The 25,814-nt window shown below is 44.8% G+C and overlaps 1 protein-coding gene across 1 annotated transcript in view; it reads left to right on the top strand.

The window, feature by feature from the left end:
- The first annotated feature begins 285 nt into the window (after window positions 1-285).
- Window positions 286-25,814, top strand: part of LOC110522983 (neurocan core protein-like) — a 206,966-nt gene continuing 181,437 nt past the window's right edge. The window contains exon 1 of the mRNA XM_036978016.1: window positions 286-666. The gene's annotated coding sequence lies outside the window, so the exon portion shown is untranslated. The remainder of the gene's footprint in view (window positions 667-25,814) is intronic.

Here is a 25,814-nt window from a genome sequence, read left to right as displayed (position 1 = left end):
TTAAAAAACAAGAGTTGGCCTAATTGTTATTAATCTAAGGTTTCAGCATTAATGAGTAATACCTCTAACTTTCTTACTCTGCGAGGTCAGTGTGAATTTACAATACCAGGTAACATTATCCCCCAGGCTATAAATCGTGGCGCTCAAAACAGACAAACGGGATTATACAGTAACAGTGCAGATGTGCCAAATTATGGCTTTACCCCATAGGACGCCCCTCTCCCCCACACTCCCCACACACCCTCAACGCCCACTGGGCCACCACATCAACCATCCCCCCCACCTCCCCTTTCTCCCTTCGCTGATTTGAATAGCGGGACTCTGCAGAGAGAATCTGCGCTCTTTTGTTCAGTAGCACTTGGCTGCCAGGGAGGTGAGAATCGTTGTAGCTCTCCTCATCACGTTTCGTCTGTCTCTCTTCTCTTTGCGCAATAGGACGGACACCAGATACCCCGTTATTGTGTTTTGGACCTCTCCAAAACGCGATTCGTTCTTTTTTCCAACTCTTTATACGGTTTTGGTGCGCTCGATGGCTCGCACTGCTGACTGTGGCTCGTGACTAACAGAACACCTGCACGGAATCAGACCAACGTTAGACAATCGCTCTACATTCCTGAGGACTTGACAGAGACATCAGAGCGGCTCACGGTCACCTCCTCCTAAAAGGTGAGAACAATGTGTATTAGCCTATTCCAGTATATTACATTACGATTAGTCTTTTTGGCGCAGCTTAATATGAAGCCTGAGAAATCGGTATCTTGGGTATTCGTTATAAATAAGGAGTGGGCTATACTCTATCTTCACGCAGACAAAGCGAACTACCACTTAAATAAATACAAATAGTCTATGCATGCGTTGAAGAGGCTTCAGTATTTTGTTTTCCATGTGAGCATTGACATACTGTATCACTGTATAGTTTATTACGCTCTTGTTTCCAAACCTTTTATTTGATGCCTTTATTCTGGTCGAGTCTTGAATAACACATTTTGTATGAATTTCAGTTGTAATTTTATTCTGAAAAGTTTTTGCTATGTTTTTACGTGCTTTAACCCTTTTTTAAAACCTTGCTATAACATGTAGAATCCTTGCTGATACTACAATTAGCTACTCTTAGCTAAGAGGAAAAGTGCATGCTTGACATCTGAATGACATCTGAAGAATGATACTTGTGTGTCCTCTTGGGATCTGATCTAACTGTTATCGTGTGTGATTCAATAATGTTTCACTGCACTGCTTCTGCTTTGTGTTTAATGTGGGGGAATGTTTCAATAGCCTATCGGCTCTGTTTTAAAGCCACTTATTTTTTGATGAAACCATTAGAAGGATATCAGCCTTGGCGAAACCAACATCATGAGCATCTGAGCAGCCTTGCTTCGTTTCTCAGGAAGAGTAGAGATTATAGTCTTCTGACGGAGGGAGGATGTATTGCATATGCTGTGAATTCAACAAGCAGCGAGCCCTTTCAGTAAATCCGAAAGCAACGACAGCTAGCTAACCGAGAGAGGGAACTCGAGACGTTATCTTTGATGGCACTCTGTCAAACATGGCATGCGTTTTTATACTTTTTTATATACATGGCATATGTTTTTATGTGCTGTCTGAAAAACGAACAACTCCCGCTCACGCTAATGAAAGTGCACGGTCAAATGCTGGTGGAGTATGTTGCGTCAGTCTGCAATATATATGCCTTTGGATCGGACAATGATAGATGATGCTGCTGAACAGCCTACTGTACATGTGTATGTGTATTTTTATTTCCAGATGAGCCCCAGCGAAATATAGCACGGATTCCAACCAGCACTTCGTGAAATGATAATCTTTCTCTTTTTATCTCTGCTCCACTTCTTTCTGTGCATGCATGTGTGTCTTCTTTCTGTGCATGCATGTGTGTGAGCTTGCCGATTTCACCTGAATAGAAACTGTTTTGCCCATCCATGTGTGTGTGTTTGTGTGTGGCATTGCCAATACTCTGAGACAGACGGGCTGATGGATGGGAAAACTATAAAGGCAGGCTTGGCTCACACGGCTGATGCATAATGACACGGGGGAGTTTTTAAAAAAAAAGGCCTCAACAGCTACATGCTCATTGTTTGAGCTTTTTTCCCTTCACATGGTTGAGCAGTCATGTGTGTATCTGGAAAAGCTGTCCCTCCTGTCACTGACCCGTGTTGGGGACCATCATTGTTCCCTAGCTGGCACCTGTGGAAACGGAACGCTCCCTAAACAAAGGTGATGAGTGCTAATCCTGTTAGTGGGAGAGCTCCCCCATCTCTCTTTCTCTATTAGCCTCTCTTTCCCTCTCCCTCCACCCTTTTCTCAGTCTTTCTCTCCAATGCTCTCTCCCTCTGTCTCTGTCTCTCCCCCCTTTCTGTCACCCCTCCCTTCTCTCTCAGTCTTTCTGGCGTTCTTCAGGTTCAAAGAGGAGCTGGCTGACACCACTAAACTAATCTCAATAGAGATCTCTGTGCCAATTTGGTTGCTCTTCCATTTTTCTTCTTTACACGAGGCACAATCGAGGCAGAATATCCATCAGATAGTTAGTTGCACACTGCTCCCCAATGGCTGTTTTCCAATGATACTGACAAGGGCCAAAAACAGCTCGGAAATGTTGTCATCACAAGTGCCTGAAAAACCGATTGGGGAGAATTCAGAGTATTCTCTGCTTTTGCATGGGTTGACTCGCAATGTCTTTCAATAATGTGCCTCCCTGCTCGGCTGCACACAGCTTAGCACCGACACTTGTAGGGAGCGACGTGAACGGCGATAATTCAATTTTGCACTTGAGTAGCATCCAAGCCAATGAAAGAAAGCATGGATTTTCAGAGGTTTCACTCATGTAGTAAATTAATATTCACTTAATTAAGCAGCCACTGTCTGTTGAATTAACAAAATCACTCCTGAAGTTTTTCAACAGAACTTGAGAAACTGCAGGGTATCCAGATGTCTGCAGATGGTTCGGATGGCCAATAGTGGCAGACAGTATTCCTGCTGAAAGCAATACCCCTTTCATACATGCAGTGCAAAATGAAAATGGGGGGGGGGGGGGGGGGGGGGGGGGGATTATGTGCCTTCAGACACAGAGTGAGTCTAATTTAAAGATTTAGACAGCCCTGATCAAATTAAACAGTGCAAACGCTCACAGCATTCTGTGTGAGTGCATGCATATGTGTGAGTTATTGTGTATCTGTGTGAGAGAGCGAGTGTGTCTGTGAGTGTGTTGTGTGCATATGTGCATGTGTGTTAGTTAGTGCGCGTGTATGCACGTGTGATTGTAAGTGTGTGTCTGCACGCTCATGCATGCGTGTACATGTGTATGAATCCCACTGACTGAGGTCTGCTTTGGCTTTTTGCCAGTCTCTCCCTCTTATTGCCAGAATCCCAGGGACATTTTATCACCTTAATGAACCTGGTGTTTCTGCTTTGATTGACAGCGCAGGAGAATCTCAGGCTGTTCTGAAGCCTCTGGCCTGGCAGAGCAGAGTAATACTGAGCTGTAGTAGGATGTAGGCTCTCATCTGGCATTAGCAATGCTTTGGCGTAAGCCACATTGGCTAACCACAGTGCCGGGCTGCAGTCACAGATGTGCCATTGGCTAACCGCATGCAGACAAAGGCGAGCAGCAGCTCTCAGCAGAAACAGCTTTTGAATATTCATTGGAGGAACAGACCACAAATGCATAATTCAATGTGGGCATTTTGCCTATTAAACACCATAAATAATCAATGACATCTGGTAACAGTTTTTGTCAAATTTTTAATGGAGGGCACAAAGGGACTACTTGGGGGTTGAATATCTTTTCCCCCCTTCTTCTTTGTTGATCATTATGTTTGGATGCATCCTTTGTTAGTATTATGGCTCAGGTTCTGAATGAAATGGTCTCTGTGTTGTCCAGGTTGGAATTGAACAGTGATTCAGACTCTGAATCCAATAAGGGAAGAATACTTGCTGTTTATTTCACCAATTTGCCAGTGGGTTCTTATCTGGAACATTTAATCCTCACACAGAGAGACTATCCTCCCCAGGGGCTCTGTAGTGTAGGAGGCTGCAGTTCTTTCAGCACTGGATAGCTCCAGGACCAATGCTGTCATTGTCACCGATGCTTCCTCAAGCACAGCAGAATCTGTTACTGCTAAATTAGACAAGAGTAGCTACAAAGCAATAGAGAGAGCGAGAGAGAGAGAGAGAGAGAGAGAGAGATGCTATAAGGTTGGAAGACAGAATGAAACCACTCCAGACTCTCTCTTCCTCTCCATCCCCCTCTCATCTGCTTCTTCGTTACTGAAGGACATGACGCGTTTGTGGCACCGCGACAGACTGCTGGGCTCCCATCCCTGGTATGTCCTGCCATCTGACAGACCTTGATAAGCCTTTAAACAGAGAACACTTGTCAAGGTTACAGATGAGTGAGGCATTCTTTAATTTCTTCAGAACAACTAGTTCCCAGAGGAGCTGTATGTTTTGTGAGTGGGTTGAGTCGGGTTATGTTTTGATGTATGGGGAAAACCTGGAGGTCTGAAACATATTTTTGAAGACTTAGAGAAGAAAAACAGAGAAATAAAACAGTGAGACACAGAAGGAGAAACATAAGCTCTTCAAGCCCCCATTACAGAAAATGATTCCTGAGGCTCCTGACTGCAGGTATTTATGAAGCCTGTCGGATAGCTATAAGAAGCCCAACTCTTATCATATATCTGCCTTGTCTGAGTCTGAGGGGAGACCAAGATGAATCGCGTCGGATTTCTGGAAGAATGGAAAGTAATGTAATTAATTTCATTCAAATCCCTCTCGGACCCCGGTTTGTGGCGCCTCTGAATTTCTATTTGGCGGCTTTGTGAATGCAATATGCCTGTTCACTATCGGCTTGTGCTGCTATTGATATTAGTTATTAGTTTGCAGGCGACAATGAGATTTCTTCCCCTTGTGTAATTCAGAGATGCTCATTAACATGTTAAAAAGATACTGAAAGCTTTATGCGGTGTGCCTTAGTGAATCCTTTCTCTTAAATGTGGTGGCTTCAAAAAAGCAGTAAGGGTGTTTGGTTCTGCATAGAACATTTAATTCAGTTTTCATATTACCCAGACAAAAATATAAATATTTCTCTGTGTGCCTTCCTGAAGGCAAAAGCTCAGAACCTCAGGTACAGTATCTAGATGTTTGGTTCTAATACAATATGCGCCATTATTATTTCCTCATTTCCAAGATACACACTGAGATCAGGCTGATTCTCTATATTGTGCTACCCGGTTATAGTGCCCTGTGGCAGTTTTCTGACCTGTATTCAGGTGGATTTAGTGTTTTTCAGTAATTGGTGGATTTGCAGCAAGGGTCAAAACCGAACGGATTTTCCAATCGTTTCATTCTGAACAGAACTATAATTTTTTTTGTTCAGCTCCATTGTTCTGACCAGAAAAATCCATTTCTGAACCGGTTCGAATCCTAAAAACTTAACGGTTTATATCTTCCCTTTGTGTTCCTTTTTTAACCTCTGAAATCATTTTTTTGTACGTTTAGGTCGACATTAAATTACTACACCAATCAATGCGGATAATGCAGCTTGCTATGGAGCGGGCAAGCTATTTACATGCATTGGACAGAAGAGTGTAGGGCGTGAGATGCGACTGAAATTTTGCGGGTGGGGAGAGAGCGAGAGAGAGTGGAGGAGGAGGCTTGGCTTGAAGCGCTGAGGATCTTGTTGTGACATGCATTATCATTATTTAGGGGAGGCAGGTTTAGTAGCCTAGTGGTCGGAGCGTTGGGCCAGTAACCGAAAGGTTGCTAGATCATAATCCCAGAGTTGAAGGTAAAAATCTGTTGTTCTGCCCCTAAACAAGGCAGTTAGCCCACTGTTCCCAGGCTGTCATTGTAAATAAGAATTTGTTCTTAACCCACTTGCCTAGTTAATTAAAAAGTTATCTGAATTAGGCTGACAGAATTATACATACGGAGGAGCGGCTTCTATGAAGGAACTTTGAATGTCTTTTAATTTTTTAAAATTAATTAATTAACTAATTTTAAGGGGTGGATCAGCTTCATATTGCGGAAAAAATGTTGCTTCCATCAATGTAATTGTCTGCATCATTTCCAATCCCCCATATATTCTTTTGGTACATATATATATCCATACACGCATGCATACATATACGCATATATACATACACATACCTATATAGACATACATACTTTTTTTAAAAAGAATATACCTTTATTATTATTCCCTGCAAACCCTACCACCGATCTCCCAATTGGAGTATAACAAAAACTTGACTTTTACCTTCAATTTATACATCTTATAACAGTTTACAGACACAGTCTATTTTACAGTAGTTCTTTTTTGTTTGTTTTTAGTCCTTACTCTATTTCTGATGTCCATCCAGTTTGATTTCTATTTATAGAGAGGGCTTTGCATAGGCGCTTTGTTGCATTTTTCGTGGGACTGGAAAAAACAGCTTTTAAACAGTATTGATCACTTTTGTTTGTGGTTCTGATTCTGTTCCTGGAAAACTGTCATTCTTTCCCGGTTTTCTGTTCTGTTCCCTGAACCGATTCCAACCCCTGATTTGCAGGGAAGTTACCTGTCTGATATCAGCAAACTATCTCCTGTAGTGAGGGGACACTGGAATCTGCTGAGCTGAACAGAATGAGCTACAGCAGCTTAGGCAGGCCAAGGTTAAAGCCCACTTCCTCTGTTGCATCTCCACACACACACACACGCACGCACGCACGCACGCACGCACGCACGCACGCACGCACGCACGCACGCACGCACGCACACACACACACACACACACACACACACACACACACACACACACACACACACACACACACACATACAGTTCCAGGTGGTTAATGGCTGTCCTCTGGTGTGGCCAGGAGGGGCCTCCAGTCCTACTAGGGTACTTCATCCACTCTATAACCTGGAGGGGGGCAACTCAAATGAAAACTCAGCCATTTGATTCAATGCTGAAGTCTCTCAATTCAATGATTTTATAGCAAGTCAAATGTCCCACCAATACACTTTGCAGTCGCTCTGCAGTCGTTAATGAGAATGTCAATGCCCCACTGGAGTGGTCTTGCATGGAGGGAGTGGGCCCCATTGTTCTACTTTAGATTTGTGAGATTCTCTGTTCAATTTACTTATTGATGAAAGTGAGTGCAGAAAAAAAGATGGAGGGGAATAAAGATAGAGAAAGAGAGAGCGTTTTCTCCAGTCAGGGTTATGTTTGAGAGCGAAGCTTGTTTCCTAAATGGAGGGTGAGACTTAATGTATCGGTAGGTACAGTACATACCATTTCCAATGGTTGTCATGTTAGTGATGGGAAAATTGCACTTTGAAAATGTAATTTCCTTTCACATTGTAACTGCTGTGTCTTGGCAACAAAGTACAAACAGGCACATATCAAAAGCCATTTGTTTGCTGCGTTGCTGTTTCAAGAAAGAAACATCAGCAAGCCAGTAACCCAGAAGAACATTGATGTTGACTTTTTATAGACTAAAGAGACTAAATGTGTTTCATTTAGAGTTATCAGAGTTTGTGTCTATAAAACACACACACACACACACACACACACACAGACACACACACACACACACACACACACACACACACACACACACACACACACACACACACACACACACACACACACACACACACACACACACACAGACACACACACACACACAGACACGCACACAGACACATCAGGACATTCTGGCCCTGATAATGTAGGAAAACACACACACACCGAGAAAAACTTACAAGAAAAACACTGTTTCTTTGTGTTGTCTCAGTGATGCATTTGCAACATTTTAGGCTCCGGGTTGTTAAACAATTAGCATTTAGCCGTGTTACACAGAATCTCTACAGGCAACTTCTCCTAAGTGATTTGAATTGCTTTTCCATTTTGTTTGCCACACATACACTTAACTGGTGGGCTTGTAACCAATTCCCTTCTGTAATTAACTGTCATCCTACAGAATAAATAGAGGAGGAGCAATGCAGAAAGTAAGAGAGAGAGGCACTAAATACTTCAGTCCCGAGACGCGGCATGTTTCTGTTTGCAGTGATTTGCAAGGATAATGTTATTCTTGAAAGGGTAATCTGTTATCTAGCAGAGACTAGATAACAAAGTTTGTGTGTGCGTGTGTGTCCATATGTGTTCGGGTGTCTGTGTGAGTGTGTGCATACTTATGTGTCTGTATTTCACAAAAGTGTGTATGTCAGCATCAGAATAAATGTTGCCCCATGCCAAACCCTCCATGCCCCCACTCTCCCGACCCCCAGGCATTCCTCCCAGAGGGGTATCCCTGCGCCCCCCTACCCTCTGCCGGTGTGTGTGTCCCAGTGAGCACGTCTCTCCCCTGGCAGGCCATCTGTCTGGCATCATGGCCTTTGTTTCCTTAGCTGTAATTAACAGGCTTTAATGCCTTTCTGTATGTCCGCTGGAATCACCTCTGGTCAGCAGGGGCTGTCCAGGGGCCTTCTGATTAATCTGGCAGCTGCTCACATGCACGCACACACACTGTCGCGAAGCGTGGGGGCTGCCCCGACGGCCCGCTCTCTGTTCAAATAGATTTGAGAGCTTTCCCAGTGATGGATGCCTCTTTTCTCTACACCACTATTAGCTGGGCTGTTAGTGCCTGGCTGCTGTCACAAGAACCACTAGGGCTACAGAACCAGACCAGTAGGAGCATTAAGGCAGCTCAAATTGATCCGACCAGCTAGAGAACTGTCCAATCCTCTAATGAAAATATCAGACGAGAGAGAAAGGGTCTGGTATTGAATCCTCGGTCTGCTGCATCAAGTGTTGAAGGCTTAATGGCGTCAAAATGGCTCCTTGTTTTTTTTTTCTTTTGTCCCTTTTCCTTTAATGTGTCCAAGCCCCATCACCACTACCGCTCTCCCTCCCCCAGCCTTTCCTCCCTCCTCTATCCACAGGCTTAACCGCTGTTCCGTGAGCAGCAGGCGACTGGCGGAGCCCTAATTGGGCGTCAGCTTGCGTGACCTTCATTGTTTTGACAGAGGCTGATCAGACGCAGGCAGCGCTCCTCTCCCCGACACGCCTCTCCAGCGAGGACCAGAGGACAGCATGGAGGAGACCCATTAGCTGGCCGGCTTCTCTGGGCTTCTGAAGGGGTCAGGGTATGGGCTATCACTGTGAATCCACCGTTGTGGAATGGTGTTTTGCACTCGCCTCCATGGTCTTGAATGAAAAAGTGGTGGAATGGAGAAGACGAGCAGATCACTTCAGCATGTCTGGTGTAAACACAGAGATAGATACTGTATGATCTGCCGCTGCTCAATTAGTATTCAGCCCCTTTGCATGCAGCCTTTTCCCCAGAGGGGATGAAGAAATACACCTGCACTGTGGTCATAAAGGGTCCCCTGTGATTTATTAAGACAACATTGCTACTGACCACAGTGGTTGGGGACCTGAAAGACGTGTCGTTATGGAGCTGAGTGTGCAGGTCCCTCTGCAGCTCTGCAGTGGCTTTAAGACACTAGAGTGGGCAGTTGCAGGATGCAGATTGTGCTTGTTTTCTCCAGATTCCAGCACTAGTCTCAGTACCCCATCATGGCTCTCTCATCAGTCCAATCCAAATGATGGAACATGAGCTTCCTACCGTCACTGTGTCTCAAAGACCCCTTAATTAACATCTTCACAGCAACAAAAACACCAACCCAGCCCCTCTCCTCTCCTCCCTCTCTCCCTTCAGTTTTAATACCAGACTTCCAGGTCAAAACAGCATTCAAAGTGTCGTTTAGTGTCGGTGCGAGATCGCGATCACAGGGTTTGATTACACTATCCCGTATTCCTAATCAGGAAAGCAAGATATTTTGTAAAATTGATGCTCGTCACATTGCCCGGCTGCAATCAAAGCATTGTCATGTGTTATATATCACACAGTCTTTAATTGGCCTCTCTCGCTTTATGATCGACCAGCGCCGCGATGGCAGAAGCTGTCTTAATTAATGATGCTGTATATACCTAGCCTGTTCCCAGAATTGTTTGTGCTGTTTTGCCAACTCCTACGGTCATTGTCACGCCAATGACCATAGGGGTTGGCAAGACAGCACAAACAGATCTGAGACCAGGCTAGCTCGTATCCAGTAGGAAGTGTAAATGTAGCTGGCCTGGTCACTCTGTCATATGGATGCATTGGACTGCCAGCTCCAGTTCCTATGGGATCTGGTCTTTACATTGGCGGGTAGATAAATGATGTGTATGCTTTCCTGTGGCAGCGCAGTAATACTGAGAGGGCAGTAGGCCCGGGCTCTGGGACCGCTTGGCTGTCTCTTATTCACCGCTCTGCTCGTCTACTCCAACATGGGGTTGGGATGGGGGGGGGCAGAGAACGACTGAACTCTTGTGCCTCAACGAACTCCTTTGCACCAAGCACACATGATGAAAACTACTTGTCAATGTTTTTCCGTCTGAGACCTAACAGCGTTAAACGATTGTGCAAATTAGTGTGGCAGCATGTATTCCAGATGTCTCTGTCCATCCTGCCCAATGGATTTCTGCCCAATGGATTCCTGCCCAAGGAGGAGATGGATGGTCCGCTTCGTCATGTTTTTGAGACTTCAAAACTTCTGAAGGGTTGGCGTTTATTCCGAGACAGTTTCTTCTTCAGTAGAAGATTGGCATTCTTCTGTCCTTCTCCTTGCAACGCCAATCCTCCATCCATCCATCCCTCAATATTTCCCTCCCTTCATCCCCCCATCCATTTCAATCAAGCCTGCTTGCTGTTTGCTAACTTCACAAGCGTCACACCAACTCTCCCACTCTGCCAGAATGCGTTTTTTAATTAAACAGTAAACATTGTTTGATGAGTTAGCTAAATGACTTCTCCAACACCTAGATTGGCATAGCAAGGGGGCTGGGGAACAATGACTCCTTTATGTCTCATCCGGTGAACACTACTATCCACATAAGGGCTCCATCCTTTGATTAGTCCATAATGATACTGTATGTACATCAGAAATGGCACCCTATAGTGCATTATGTGCCCTGGTCAAAAGTAGTGCTCTAGAGAATAAGGTGTCATCCGGAGTGTACTCTGTATAAGTGATAAGGTGAGGCCGTATGGGAGGCAGGCTCCGTTATCCTCATTAATTATACAAGGCGTGTCCAACAGCCCCATTTATAAATAAATAACAGGTCTGTTATGAGCTCATAGAGCTAACATGAGACCCCTACTGTGTTTCGTTCTGTTGTTTTCCCTTTAGGCCACTCCCTTTAAAGGACATTTTAAGTGGCTTTATTCTCCCTTTTGTTTATTCCATCCATTGTATTGACTGAGAATGCTAATTGAGCGGAACTTCAGAAGCTTTTGGACCCTAGCTTGTTGTAATAGTTTTTGGGAACTGTGTGTTGGAGCAGATATTTATAAAACATATTTTATCAATATAGTTTTGTAGTTTTGTTTTGTCTTTTTGAAATGAATTGTTTCTGAATCATTTTTGGACTCCCTTGGTGGGAGCTCCATGTTGAGGCACTATAGCATTTTTTCAATTTAGCCGCTCTCCTGGCCACATTACCTGCTCCGTGGGCTAGCAAACCTTTCCTTTCTCTTCCAGTTTGTTGCCCGTTCCCTCTTCCACTCCCTCCCTCTTCTCTTCCTCCCGCCAGACAGCCGCCTACACTGCAGTTGGTGGGACAGCAGTGGCAGGGGATGGGGAAAGGAAACATTATTAGGAATTAATTGGGCATGTGTGAGGCATCCATTAAAAGCAGGCTGGGCACACGCTGTGCAGGAACAGTTGGCTCCGGTGACAGGACTGCATCCATCAGAGCTGTACTAGCAGGATACTAGCAGGATGCTTCCATGGTTCCAGCTTCAGCACCACACTCCCTCCCTCCGCACCTCACTACAGAGTCACACCGAGGGGCTGAAGTTGAGTCAGGCTGCCTGAGGCTTTGATGGTCTGCTGGGACATTAGTCAAGTTTTTTCTTCATCCGAGCTCACTGATAAGCCGAGAAAAAAAACTGCAGGCGGCAGGTGTATGGAGAGATGGAGAGGAAACTAGACGAAACGAGATGGAGGAGTGTTAGCCCAGGTATAAGTGGGAGTTTGAGAGTTTTAACTCTTCTTTATATCATGGCTTCCTTGTTTAGTCACTTTCTCTCGCTGCTGGAGGAGAAAGCCAATACTCTTTTCTCAGTCAATCCGTCTGTTTATCAATACGTCTTTATAAGTACTGTATCAAGAGGGGTAGTCAATGAATTTCTGTATATATCGACTGGTTCCCCTTTAGTAATGCGAGGCCCCATGTGGAAGGGGCTGAGGTTAACACCACAAATCAAGCTAATTAATTGCACCAATTTAGTCATTAAGACTAAGTTGGAACGGAAAGCTGACACCTGTGAGGCTGCAGAGAAATCCAGGGAATTCACGGTTACATTCACAAGGCACCTAATGGAAGAAAAAGGACTGAAACAGGAAGGGATTACCTGATCTTGTCCAATAAGAAAGCTTGCTTTTTTCCCCCCGTTGCAAAACGTTATTCTACGGTGTTCACTAATGAATACGACCCAGGGGAGTAAAGTTGCATTCAATGTAATTGGTATCATCACAGATGATACACATGTGAGACGTCATGCATTGAATTTCACTATTGCAGAGGCCGATCTGCAGAAACAAAAGTGTGTTAGGTGATGCTGTGTGCTGATGCTGTCTCTTTGAGCTCTCTCTCTTTCCACCTTCTGCTCCAGATTAGGGAAGATGTGCCAGGATGGAATACGATGGATGGGAGGGTGTGTGCACTGTAGTATGTGAATGATTGGGGCTGAGGAGATGGGTGTGATGTAGGGGGTGAGGGGATTGAGATTGAGGGAGGGTGGCACCGTGGCCTCTGCCAGTGCTGTCTCTGGAGGTGTGTGGGGGTATAGGGAGGACATGAAGGGGGAATGAAAGAAACGGAGAGAGAGGGGTAGCACAGAGGGATAGAGGGTTGAGAGGGGAAAGAGGTGAGTTTGTTGACAGGCTCCGAGTGAGAGACAGAGACAGAGAGAGTAAGAGACCTTCACAGCAGAGAGACAGAGAGAGAGAGACCTTCACAGCAGAGACGGCAGCAGGGAGGGCAGGTAGCCTAGTGGTTAGACCGTTGGACTCGTAACCGAAAGGTTACAAGATTGAATCCCCGAGCTGACAAGGTGAAAATCTGTCGTTCTGCCCCCTGAACAAGGCAGTTAAACCACTGTTCTTAGGCCGCCAATGTAAATAAGAATTTGTTCTAAGCTGAATTGCCGGACCTAGCCCTTCTGTCTCTAGGTGTTGTTTGCAATCAGTCCTCCTGGTACCGATAGTTCGCAGGATGCTGCCCTCCCTCCCAATCTGATGAGATCGGGCTGATAAGGATATGAAACATGGCGCCCTTAACTCTCTCTCTCCTCCACTCTCTCTTCCTCACTGTCCTCGAGCGAGGAGGATAATTATAGGATGGAGGAGGTTATGTTGGCATGTCAACATGCTCTCTATGAGATTTAATGAGCCTCTCCTCTCTCATTTGTCACAGGTCTGTACATCTACTGTACGAGGACGCTTAACGCCTGAAACCACCACCACTGTGTTTCCTGGGCACTTATTTGGAGTGTCACATAAAAAAGGCATTAGCACTCTAGGGCCAGGCCAGAATGATTATAAACACAAAGAATGAAGGGCCCTCGTCATAATGTGGCCGGCAATCGCTCTTGTTTTTGGGGACATGTTGTACCATTAATATGAATGGGGGTGTCTGCCCGATCCTGCCTCTGTTGTTAGTAATTGCAGCCTATTAATCAATTTATGCCAGCTGATGACACAGTGGTTAAATACACTTCCATCCGGCTGGCTGTGGCCTTGATACATGATAAACTACTGGGATTACAGAGCTGCAGTGGTTTCAATAACACTCAAACACTCAAACACTATGGGGATGCCGTGACAATGCAATCGTATGCAAATGAATTCATATTTCAACTAGATACAGTAAGTCATTGAGAACGAGAACTTTTTTGGATGACGACATAGCCAAATGGAATACATGAAAATATAGGTGTCACATTAAGAAAGGTAGAACTCTGAACTGCAGGAAAATAATCTGTTGATCACTTGTTTGTTCCATGTTTAGATTCCTACCTTATCAGGTAACATGGAGCTATATGAGTATCAATGTTTTGTGGAGCGTTAATATGTTTGCAGCCCAGAACTAAACTAATTTCTGGGGTCCTCGCTGTTTTGATCTTATAAAATGCCAAAATCATTCAGACAAATACATTTCCAAAGATATCGTTTGGAAGCACTGGCTCATGAATCCAAAATTCACTTACGAAGTGCAGTGAATTTATCAAGCCCCTCTCTCTCTAGACACATTCTCAGGAATAAAGGCAAGTCCTTGAAACGTTATTACATTTAAAGGCAGGTCTTACTGGCAAATGTTGTAATTGAGGTACAATACAGCAACAATGGAGACCAAATAATTCCTTTGCTTTAAATTCCTTGGCTGTTAAATCCAGTTGAATTCTACGCTGTGGTATTTCACTACAGACTAATAGGATCTTTACTGCCGATCCTCATTTTTCATGGTCATCTGTTTAAAAAGTATCATATTAATCCTTGTCTTTGGGCTTACAAAGGTGGAAGGAAAGAACTGCAGAGGAAAGGAAGAAGTTAGGGCGTTGACCTATAACAGCAGTTCATCATTTAGATGAAACAACCATTCAACAATATTACATCATTATGATGCCCCTACTCCCTTCTGACATGAAATCCCATGTCATCTGCAGCATACAGTGCATTTGGAAAGTACCCCTTCCATTTTTCCACATTTTGTTAAGTTACAGCCTTATTCAAAAATGGATTTCTATAAAGCATTTCCCCTCATCAATCTAAACACAATACCCCATAAGAACAAAGCGATAACAGGTTTTTAGACATTTTTGCAAATGTATGTACATTTATTTTTAGCTTATTGACATAAGTATTCATGTCCTTTGCTGTGAGACTTGAAATTGAGCTCAGGTGCATCCTGTTTCCATTGATCATCCTTAAGATGTTTCTGTAACTTTATTGGAGTCCACCTGTGGTAAATTTAATTGATTGGACATGATTTGGAAAGGCATGCACCTGTCTATATAAGGTCCCACAGTTGACAGTGCATGTCAGAGCAAAAACCAAGCCATGAGGTTGAAGGAATTGTACGTAGAGCTCGGGGCACAGATCTGGGGAAGGGTACCAAAAAATGTCTGAAGCATTGAAGGTCCCCAAGAACACAGTGGCCTCCATCATTCTTAAATGGAAGAAGTTTGGAACAACCAAGATTCTTCCTAGAGCTGGCCTCCCGGCCAAACTGAGCAATCAGGGGAGAGGGGCCTTGGTCAGGGAGGTGACTAAGAACCTAATGGTCACTCTGACAGAACTTCTGAGGTCCTCTGTGAAGATAGGAGAACCTTCTAGAAGGACAACCATCTCTGCAGCACTCCACCAATCAGGCCTTTATGGTAGAGTGGCCAAATGGAAACAACTCCTCAGACAGCCCGCTTGAATTTTGCCAAAAGGCACCTAAAGGATTCTCAGACCATGAGAAACAAGATTCTCTGGTCTGATGAAACCAAGATTGAACTCTTTGGCCTGAATGCCAAGCGTCACGTCTGGAGGAAACCTGACACCATCAATAAGGTGAAGCATGGTGGTGGCAGCATCATGCTGTGGGGATGTTTTTCAGTGGCAGGGACTGGGAGAGGGAAAGATGAACAGAGCAAAGTAGAGAGAGTTCCTTGATAAAAATCTGCTTCAAAACCTGCTCAGAACATCAGAATGGGGTGAAGGTTCTCCTTCCAACAGGACAACGACCCTAAGCACACAGCAAAGACAACGCAGGAGTGGCTTCGGGACAAGTCTCTGAATGTCCTTGAGTTGCCCAGCCAGAGTCCGGACTTAAACCTGATCTGACAGCGCTTGAGAGGATCTGCAGAGAAGAATGGGAAAAACTCCAATACAGGTGTGCCAAGCTTGTAGCGTTATAACCAAGACTCCAGGCTGTAATCGCTGCCAAAGGTGCTTCAACAAAGTACTGAGTAAAGGGTCTGAATACTTATGTAAATGTGATATTTCACTTTTTTTTTCTAAAAATCTGTTTTTGCTTTGTCATTACGGGGTACTGTGTGTAGATTGATGAGGAAAACAAACAATTTAATCCATTTTAGGTTAAGGTTGTAACATAACAACATGTGGAAAAAGTCAAGGGGTCTGAATACTTTCCAAATGCATGTCAGGACCCAGAATATTACTTGCAGGTACACAATTCCATTCCATGTTACCATCAAGTATGCCCACCAAAATCTTCCCATTTGAACACCTGGCTATGGTAGGAACTGAGCTGTCAGAGTAGCTTCGGCACAGCAGAACAATGGTTTCCAGATGAGCATCAGTCAGTCAGCCAGATCCTATGACACTTTGCCTCCATCACGGCTCTGTGTGGTACAGACAGTAGTAGTCAGATCATTTAAAGCCAATTACTGGTAGAAACATGCCTGGGCGCCGCTGATCCAAGTGGCCTGCCTCGGAGTCAGGAAGATGTGCTGCCTCTGTTCATTCGTCCAGGTGCAAACAGAGCTGCAGAATCAATGCAGATCCATATCATTTAGGCTAGTTATCCGGGTGAGTGTGTCTGTGTGGTGTGCATGCATCATGTGTGCAGCCTATACAGTATACATTTACCACAGACTGCACTATCATCTGCCACGCACCTATCTCTCCCTGCATCGCCATAGAATATAGTACCCGTGCAGTGTGTCGTGTACCAGGCTTGTCTTCAGTATAAACCTATAGAGGATCCACTTTATCCCACCAGCACCTACAGTACCTCTCCCTGAGGCCACAGCAGGGCTGGCTAGATGATCAACATGCCGGAGATTGCATCAGTTTGGTCACTAATTATTTCATGCCATCGTTTGAACTGTCTGTTGAAATGCAATTACCCGGGAGCCTGTGTAGCTTACAAGACGGGGGTGGTAAAGGAGGGAGGAGGGAGCGAGGGAAGGAAAGAGGGATGAGGGAGAAAGGGTGGGTAATACTGTACTGTGATATGTGGAGCATTACTCTGGGAGAGGAAGAGAGCAGAGAAAAATATGACCGAAATCCCTGTTGATTCTATGGATTTATTTGCCACATTCAATGTTTCCCTTTTGTCAGAATGATACTATGGACATTGATGGTGTTAATGATAGTAAGGAATTACTATGAGCAATCAGACTGTCAAAAAGAGTACTTTGAACATTCACATGTTTGATAGAGAAATACCAGTTGCCGATTTTATAACCCAAATGCTTTTTATTCGTTTGCTCTGGTGGCTTATTGTATGCGTATTGCACAACCACAGAACCACAGCAGAGGGAGAACTTAATGAAAAAGATGTTGTGAATCACCAGGTATTTTGAATCTGGGTCCTACTGCAGTTAACATGACCCATACCTGTCACCCTTTCCCACACTCACTTAAAGCTGCAATATGTCACTTTTGGGACGACCCGACCAAATTCACATAGAAATGTGAGTTATAGATCTGTCATTCTCATTGAAAGCAATTGTAAGAAGTGGTAGATCTATTTCCATGCTTCCCGTGTTTAAGTTTAGTTTCTGCGTCTTTTACTTTCGGTTCAGTCCACCAGCTTCAAATAGCTGAAAATACAATATATTTGGTTATGGAAAATATATTTCACAGCGGTTTAGATGGTACAATGATTCTCTGCACTGCACTTGCTTGTTTTGTCACATAAACGGAAATTAGTCAAACTTTTAGAATTTTATCAACCAGGAAATGGCAGAGTGCATCTTTAAAAGGCTAAATCTACCTGTAGCTTTCTCTGTGAAATTAGTTTTCTGACCTCAACATTTGAAAGTTGGGAGATGTCCCTCTCTGCCTGGCAGCGAGGGCCACAGATAAATACATAAATGAACCCTGACCAAAAGGAGAAGTCATCCATTCTTATTTTCCAAACGAGTCTGTGCCTCTGAATCAATATGGCCAGGGGATCTCATTCTGTATCTCATTCTGTATCTATTTCAGACAACAGAGAGACCATCACCGAGCCAAAACCTTTACATTGCACTCCCAGTGTTTCTCTTTCTTTGTCATTTTCTCTACAGTCTCTTTCTCTCTCTCTTTCTTATTTTTCTCTCTTTCTGTAACTCATCCTCCCTCACCTTCTCTCTTAATCTCCCTCCCTCCTGCTCTCTCCTCTCCCACTCTCTCTCGTTATCTGTCTCTCACACATTTCTTTCCCCCTCTAGTTCTTTCACTCTTTCCTTCCCTCTCTCCTTCTCTCCTCTGACACCTCCCAAACAACACTCATCTACCCCTGTCACCTCTCTCCTTCTAACAGGATCCAGAAACATCTGCAGGCTTTCATGACTCATTAGCTGGTCTAAGTGTGATTATTTAATAAGCAGACACACTTTAAAACAACCACCCAGGCTGAGCTCAGACAAGCTTTTCTTAGTAATTCTGAGTACTGTACTGAACCTCAGGTGAAAGAGTTTGACTTCCTGTGTTTGTGTCTCCCTCCCTCCCTCACACACACACACTCTCTCTCTCTTTTTCTTTAGCTACATTTCTAACTTCACACTCTCTTTTCAACCTCCTTTCTCCCTCTCACTTTCTTTCTCACTCTCTCACACACACACACACACACACACACACACACACACACACACACACACACACACACACACACACACACACACACACACACACACACACACACACACACACACTACATTTCTAACTTTCACACTCTCTTTTCAACTCAACATATCTCTCTTTGATCCTCTCTTCGCCTCTCCCCAACTTTCACTCTCTTTCTTTATCACTCTCCCTCTTTCTCTTCTCTGTCTATCTGTCACATTTCTCTTCCAAAGCTCATCACAACTATTGTGAGCGTGTCTCTGTTTGATGTGTCATTTCGCTCACGTCTGACTGGAAGACTGGAAGTCTCACCCCCTCTACCATATCCTCTACATTCTCTTCTCTCTCCTTCACTGCTTCATGCCCACAATCCCTTCTTTATGGTTCCGCCTTTGTTAAGATTCTCTCTCTCTCTCTCTCTCTCTCTCTCTCTCTCTCTCTCTCTCTCTCTCTCTCTCTCTCTCCGGTCTATCTTTCCATTCTTACCTCTCCATATTGATTTCTTATTTCCTTACCACCATCTCTCTGGATCTTATTGTCCTTATTTCCCAGTCAATGGAGAATGAATTCAACTCAGAAAAAATATGATATATTTCACTGATGAATTAAATATAACACATACATTAACTTGGATTGACATTTTGTTGTACATAACAGGGTAATTGATTGAAATATCTGCCAAAATCTTCACATTGGCTTTGAGTTGATGGGACATTTTGTTCATTAAATCATTAGAGGCAAAGTGCACCTGCTCCATGCAGACCGTTTAGCAGTTGTCAGTCAAGCTCTTATGTGCTGCTGAGGACAGGACACATGTGGTCCTTATCTGACTGGATCATTATTGTGTTTGTATGACTGTCAGGGGGCCTCGGTAGCTAGTCCAGGCAGCCTGTCCATCTGGCTGTCTCTGTCTGTCTATGTCCCTCTGGCTCTGATGGGCTTTGGGTGTGTGTGGATTGAGAGGGTGTGTGTTTGTGTGTGAGGTGGGGACACAGGGCTCCTCTATATGTCTCAGGTGCTGTGATTGTGATGCAGACATCCTGGTCCCTATAACAGTGGGCAAATTTCCCCAATGCGGTTTGGGTGTATGTGTGTGTGTGTGTCTGTGTGTGTCTGTGTGTGTGTGTTTAATTGGGGACGCAGCGATATCTCCGGAGGCAGCATATGCTTCACAGTGTGCGGAGTGACTGACGGTCTTGGGCTTTAATTTCATAAAGTGATTGGATGAAATGGCGTGGGACAGAATAGGTTCTGCGATCACAACTAGTGTGTTTGTTTGTCTGTGTGTGTGTGTGTGTGTGTGAGAGAGTGCCTGTAAGCGTCTGTGTGAAGCCCGGAACGTCCAGCTAAGCTCTATTGACAACCCCTAACCCCCTACCAACTTACTTTCCATAGTCCCTGCATCCATTTGTCACCATTCTTGCATCATCTCAGACGGTATTGTAATTTATGGCATGATTAAAACAAAAGCTGCCTTCAGCTGTGGAGACAAGGTAAAAAAGTAGATCCCCTGACTCCCACAGTGGGAGAGTTAAGCCTCATTAAAACACTGCTACGGGCACAAACCAACAGCACACACACACACGCGCACACACACACACACACACACACACGCACACACACACACACACACACACACACACACACACACACACACACACAGACACACACACACACACACACACACACACACACACACACACACACACACACACACACACACCACAGCACCGTGATGGACTAGGAGAGTCTCCTTCAAACTCTCTCCAAGTGACTCCCCACAGTCTCTCTCCTGCTTGTGTGTGTGTGTGTGTGTGTGTGTGTGTGCGTTCAACTCAGGGAATGGATTAGAGAGCTTCCTAAACAGCAGACAGACAGCTCCTATCGTTCGTTAATTAACCTCCCTTTCACATTGTGGGGAGTGCTGAGCAGTGCTGAGGGATGGTGTACTGGAGCTAATTGTTCATTGTTGTTCCTAATAACTCACAGATATCAAAGTTATCTAGTTCACACAGGGGAGACATGGGCTGTGTTACTGACTGAGGAATCCTGGGTGATGACATATTATCCGTTCTGTATGTGTGGCAACCAGACCTCGGTTTAAATACTATATAGGGTATTTTAACTCATTTCAAAGTAATTTGGAAGTAAGTATTTGGATATTTATCATTTGAAAACACAAGTAGTTGAATATTGGACTGTATTTGGAAATACACTTTCAGATTTGAAAGTACTCAAATACACTGTATTTATGGAACTACTTACATACTCCCATGCATTTGAACCAGGTCTGTTTGGTATTTGAAATCATTTATTTGGAAATACATTTAGAAAATACTTTCAAATAGTGTGCTATTTATAGTAAAATACTCAAATGCACAGAAAATAAGTATTTAAATAAAAAAAAACAGGTCTGGTGGGTTGGCGTCTTCAATTGACTGTGACTCTACTGATTTGAGTGTGTGTGTGTGTGTGTGTGTGTGTGTGTGTGTGTGTGTGTGTGTGTGTGTGTGTGTGTGTGTGTGTGTGGTGGGGGTGTGTATTTTAGGATGTGTGTGTGTGTGCTTGTGTGGTGGGCGTGTGGGTCTTAGAGTGGGGTTTACACCATAATCAATATCTTAAAGTCCCCCCAGTCTTCACTTGGGAAGTTGGAAACACAATATAATCCTCTGGTGTTGATATGTAAGAGTTTATCTCAGCAGCATATTGGAGCGCATGTTACTGAAGCGTGAATCAGCGGCCTGTAGCCCGTAGGAACTTTGATTAACTGAGTCTTAACAGCCGGCGGGCAGAAGCCACTGGAATTATCCCGTCTGCCTGCCTGCTGCCTGTCTGCCTGTGTCCCTATGTACTGGGACTGCTGAGAGAGAGGGATGGGGGAAGAGAGAACGAGAGAGAGGGGGAATGGAGAGAGAGAGAGAGAGAGAGAGAGAGAGAGAGAGAGAGAGAGAGAGAGAGAGAGAGAGAGAGAGAGAGAGAGAGAGAGAGAGAGAGAGAGAGAGAGAGAGAGAGAGAGAGAGAGAGAGAGAGAGAGAGAGAGAGAGAGAGAGAGAGAGAGAGAGAGAGAGAGAGAGAGAGAGAGAGAGAGAGAGAGAGAGAGAGAGTTACTGTATGTGAAATATGGCCTCCCTACTCTCCCCAGACCTCGGCCAATAATGAAGTGATGACATGGTCTCTGCACGGCGGTTGCGGTGCGCTGCATCTGAGACGTGTGTTGTGGTGGGGGATGTTTCCCTAAACAAGGTCCAGGGTCCTGGGCCTGCTCTGTTAAACCCATGGGTAACATACTGGGGGTGACACTGTCTGTGACAGCTCCCTGCAGGTGTGAATGCCTCAGGGAGTTTGGGGAGGGTTTAGGCTCAGTCACTGTCAGAGTGATGGGGTTTTATTCCTACTCTTTGGATGAATGGGGTTTCTGTGACTGCCATTGCTGCAAAGGTTGGGGGTTGGTGAGGGAGGTTCTGTGTGTGTGTGTATGGTCGCTGCGCCAGCCATGCCATTGCTTCAGAAGCTACTTGGGCTCAGCATGCCATAGCTAAGCTCTGCCCCTCCTCTTTCTCCTCCAGGATTGTCAAGTATTGATCTAACACCAAGGTTACAGTGATGGGTTGGTTAGGTAAGGCAACAGCAGACAGAACAGGACACACATTTATATACATTTAAAATGTAAACATTTAAGTAATTTAGCAGACGCTCTTATCCAGAGCAATTTGGGTTAAGTGCCTTGCTCAAGGGCACATTGCCAGATTTTTTACCTAGTCGGCTTAGGACTTGAACCAGCGACCTTTCGGTTACTGGCCCAGTGCACTTAACGGCTTTCCCTAAAGAAGCCCTGTCAGTCACAGCCTGCTTGTGTCCGATGCTGCGCTGAAAAATTTTCAATATACTTTACTTTCAGCCCAAATTTACATTCCTCTTGTAGACAGCAGGCAAGGAGACCTTGATGTGCTCAAGAACAAGTTAAACATTTGCCACATTTTAAAGTGGCTTTACAGCCACCGAGCGTCGATCACTCTTTCCCCTTTTTAGCTCTCTCTCCACCCTCTCTCTCTCTCTCTCTCTCTTTCCCTCGTTTAAAATCAGGACCACGCCACTCCTGTTGGATGCCAAATTGGAGCAATATGTTATTTTCATCTTAAAGAGGAGAGATATTCCACCTCCAGCCAAGCCCTGACTGCCAGCCAGGCTCATTTCATTGGTAGGTTGCTCATCTGAATAGGAGAGAGAGGGCAGAGGGAGACACTGTTTCTTTGAGGTGGAAGTAATATGCTTTCACACAGTCCTGGGCAGGCTCGGCTCTGCATGGAGAAATCCTCTCCAATACGTTCCCTCTTGTCTCTTTCACGGCGAGAATACATCCAACCTTTTGTGTTGTCGGTAGCATCATCAGGAGAGAGGAAAAACACACTCTGCATTCCCTGCTGCCCTGGTCACATCCAGGCACATTAGATGCAATCGGAGAGAGAGAGAGAGAGAGAGAGAGAGAGAGAGAGAGAGAGAGAGAGAGAGAGAGAGAGAGAGAGAGAGAGAGAGAGAGAGAGAGAGAGAGAGAGAGAGAGAGAGAGAGAGAGAGAGAGAGAGAGAGAGAGAGAGAGAGAGAGAGAGAGAGAGAGAGAGAGAGAGAGAGAGAGAGAGAGAGAGAGAGAGAGAGAGAGAGAGAGAGAGAGAGAGAGAGAGAGAGAGAGAGAGAGAGAGAGAGAGAGAGAGAGAGAGAGAGAGAGAGACTGTGAGGAGCACTCCAGTGTAATTGACAGGGCCTTTCAGGAGTTTAACGTTAATGTGGCACACAGCCTCCTCCCTCCCTCCCTCAATCCATCCTTTCATCCCATGAATAGCCCATCTCCTGCATCTTTTCATGTCAGCATAAACAATCCCTCACTCATATAGGGAACAAGGGCACACTACTGCATGTTCACTGAGAAACACTCATGCAAACACTCACAGGGACAAATAGGCTCCCGCACACACACCCATACATAAAACACACTCACACACAAAGAACACACGCATGCACATGCATTCACACACACGCCGACATTCACATGCCCATACAGCAGATTGGCATTGACTTCATTATCATTCAACACCGTTGAAACGCCAATAATCCTCCTTTTATGAACTGAGCCTTCAGCCTCAATCATGGTGGGATGTGCGTGCACTTTAATTTATGCATGTGTGTTTTTGTATGCCCGTGTGTGAGAGCAGATGGTAGGCTGCGATGATGATGCAGAGCCAGACTGGTGGAGGGAGAGGCCAGCTACGGGCCAGCTACGGGCTCTCATATAGTACACATACAGGCCAGCTACGGGCTCTCATATAGTACACATACAGGCCAGCTACGGGCTCTCATATAGTACACATACAGGCCAGCTACGGGCTCTCATATAGTACACATACAGGCCAGCTACGGGCTCTCATATAGTACACATACAGGCCAGATACGGGCTCTCATATAGTACACATACAGGCCAGCTACGGGCTCTCATAAAGTACACATACAGGCCAGCTACGGGCTCTCATATATTACACATACAGGCCAGCTACGGGCTCTCATATAGTACACATACAGGCCAGCTACGGGCTCTCATATAGTACACATACAGGCCAGATACGGGCTCTCATATAGTACACATACAGGCCAGCTACGGGCTCTCATATAGTACACATACAGGCCAGCTACGGGCTCTCATATAGTACACATACAGGCCAGCTACGGGCTCTCATATAGTACACATACAGGCCAGATACGGGCTCTCATATAGTACACATACAGGCCAGCTACGGGCTCTCATATAGTACACATACAGGCCAGCTACGGGCTCTCATATAGTACACATACAGGCCAGGCGCCACATTGGGAAAATGTATGGCTGCTCAAGATTCAACTTGCACTCATCCGCTCCGGCTTGGCATTTGTGTGGATGCTAGTGTGGATGCTAGCTAGGTAGTCAGAGCGCTGGATGCTAGCATGGATTTTTGCGTGGATGCTAGCATGGATGCTAGCTAGCTAGAGTTAGAGCGCTCAACCAAATGGCATGCCAATGGGCCATCTGAATGTATGTCACCACAGACACATCTGCATGTACTGCACCACAGACACATCTGAATGTACTGCACCACAGAGAGACATCTGAATGTACTGCACCGCAGACACATCTGAATGTACTGCACTACAGACACGTCTGAATGTACTGCACCACAGAGAGACATCTGAATGTACTGCACCACAGACACTTCTGAATGTACTGCACCACAGAGAGACACCTGAATGTACTGCACCACAGACACACCTGAATGTACTGCACCACAGACACATCTGAATGTACTGCACCACAGACACATCTGAATGTACTGCATCACAGACAGACATTGTGTTTGTTGTGCCCCAGAAAACGCATGATCTCCTTTCTTCCTGTTGGAGAGCTGTTGTGTTCAATCCTCATTCAGGTTTTATAAGTTAGCTTATGGCTCTGCGGTCTCAGCATTGTTTTCATCTGGATGCTTTTATCATTATGCATCAAAACAAAAACTCACCAAGGGAAAACACAACCAATTGAGGAAGGAGAAGCAGCTCATTAAAGGCCAACTTTGTCCTGCAAATATAGTATAATAAAGAGAACATTTAATATACAATATGGAAGTTCAGCAATATGGTTCCTGCAAATGTACACTAATGTTGTAAATGACTATTGTAGCTGGAAACGGATGATTTTTTATGGAATATCTACATCGGCGTACAGAGGCCCATTATCAGCAACCATGTGGGAACAAGCATAGACTGACGAGTTTCAGAGGAAAGCCCTATGTTTCTGGCCATTTTGAGCCTGTAATCAAACCCACAAATGCTGATGCTCCAGATACTCAACTAGTCTAAAGAAGGCCAGTTTTATTGCTTCTTTAATCAGAACAACAGTTTCCAGCTGTGATAACATAATTGCAAAAGGGTTTGATGATCAACTCTTCTTAGCTAACACAACGTGCCATTTGAACACAGGAGTGATGGTTGCTGATAATGGGACTATGTACGCCTAGGTAGATATTCCATGAAACATCTGCCATTTCCAGCTGCAGTAGTCATTACAACATTAACAATGTCTACACTGTATTTCTGATCAATTTAATGGGATTTGAATGAATGGACAAA

Source organism: Oncorhynchus mykiss, chromosome 5 (assembly GCF_013265735.2).
Source record: "Oncorhynchus mykiss isolate Arlee chromosome 5, USDA_OmykA_1.1, whole genome shotgun sequence".
In the NCBI taxonomy this organism is placed as follows: Eukaryota; Metazoa; Chordata; class Actinopteri; order Salmoniformes; family Salmonidae; genus Oncorhynchus; species Oncorhynchus mykiss.
This window is presented reverse-complemented; position numbering and strand designations above follow the sequence as displayed.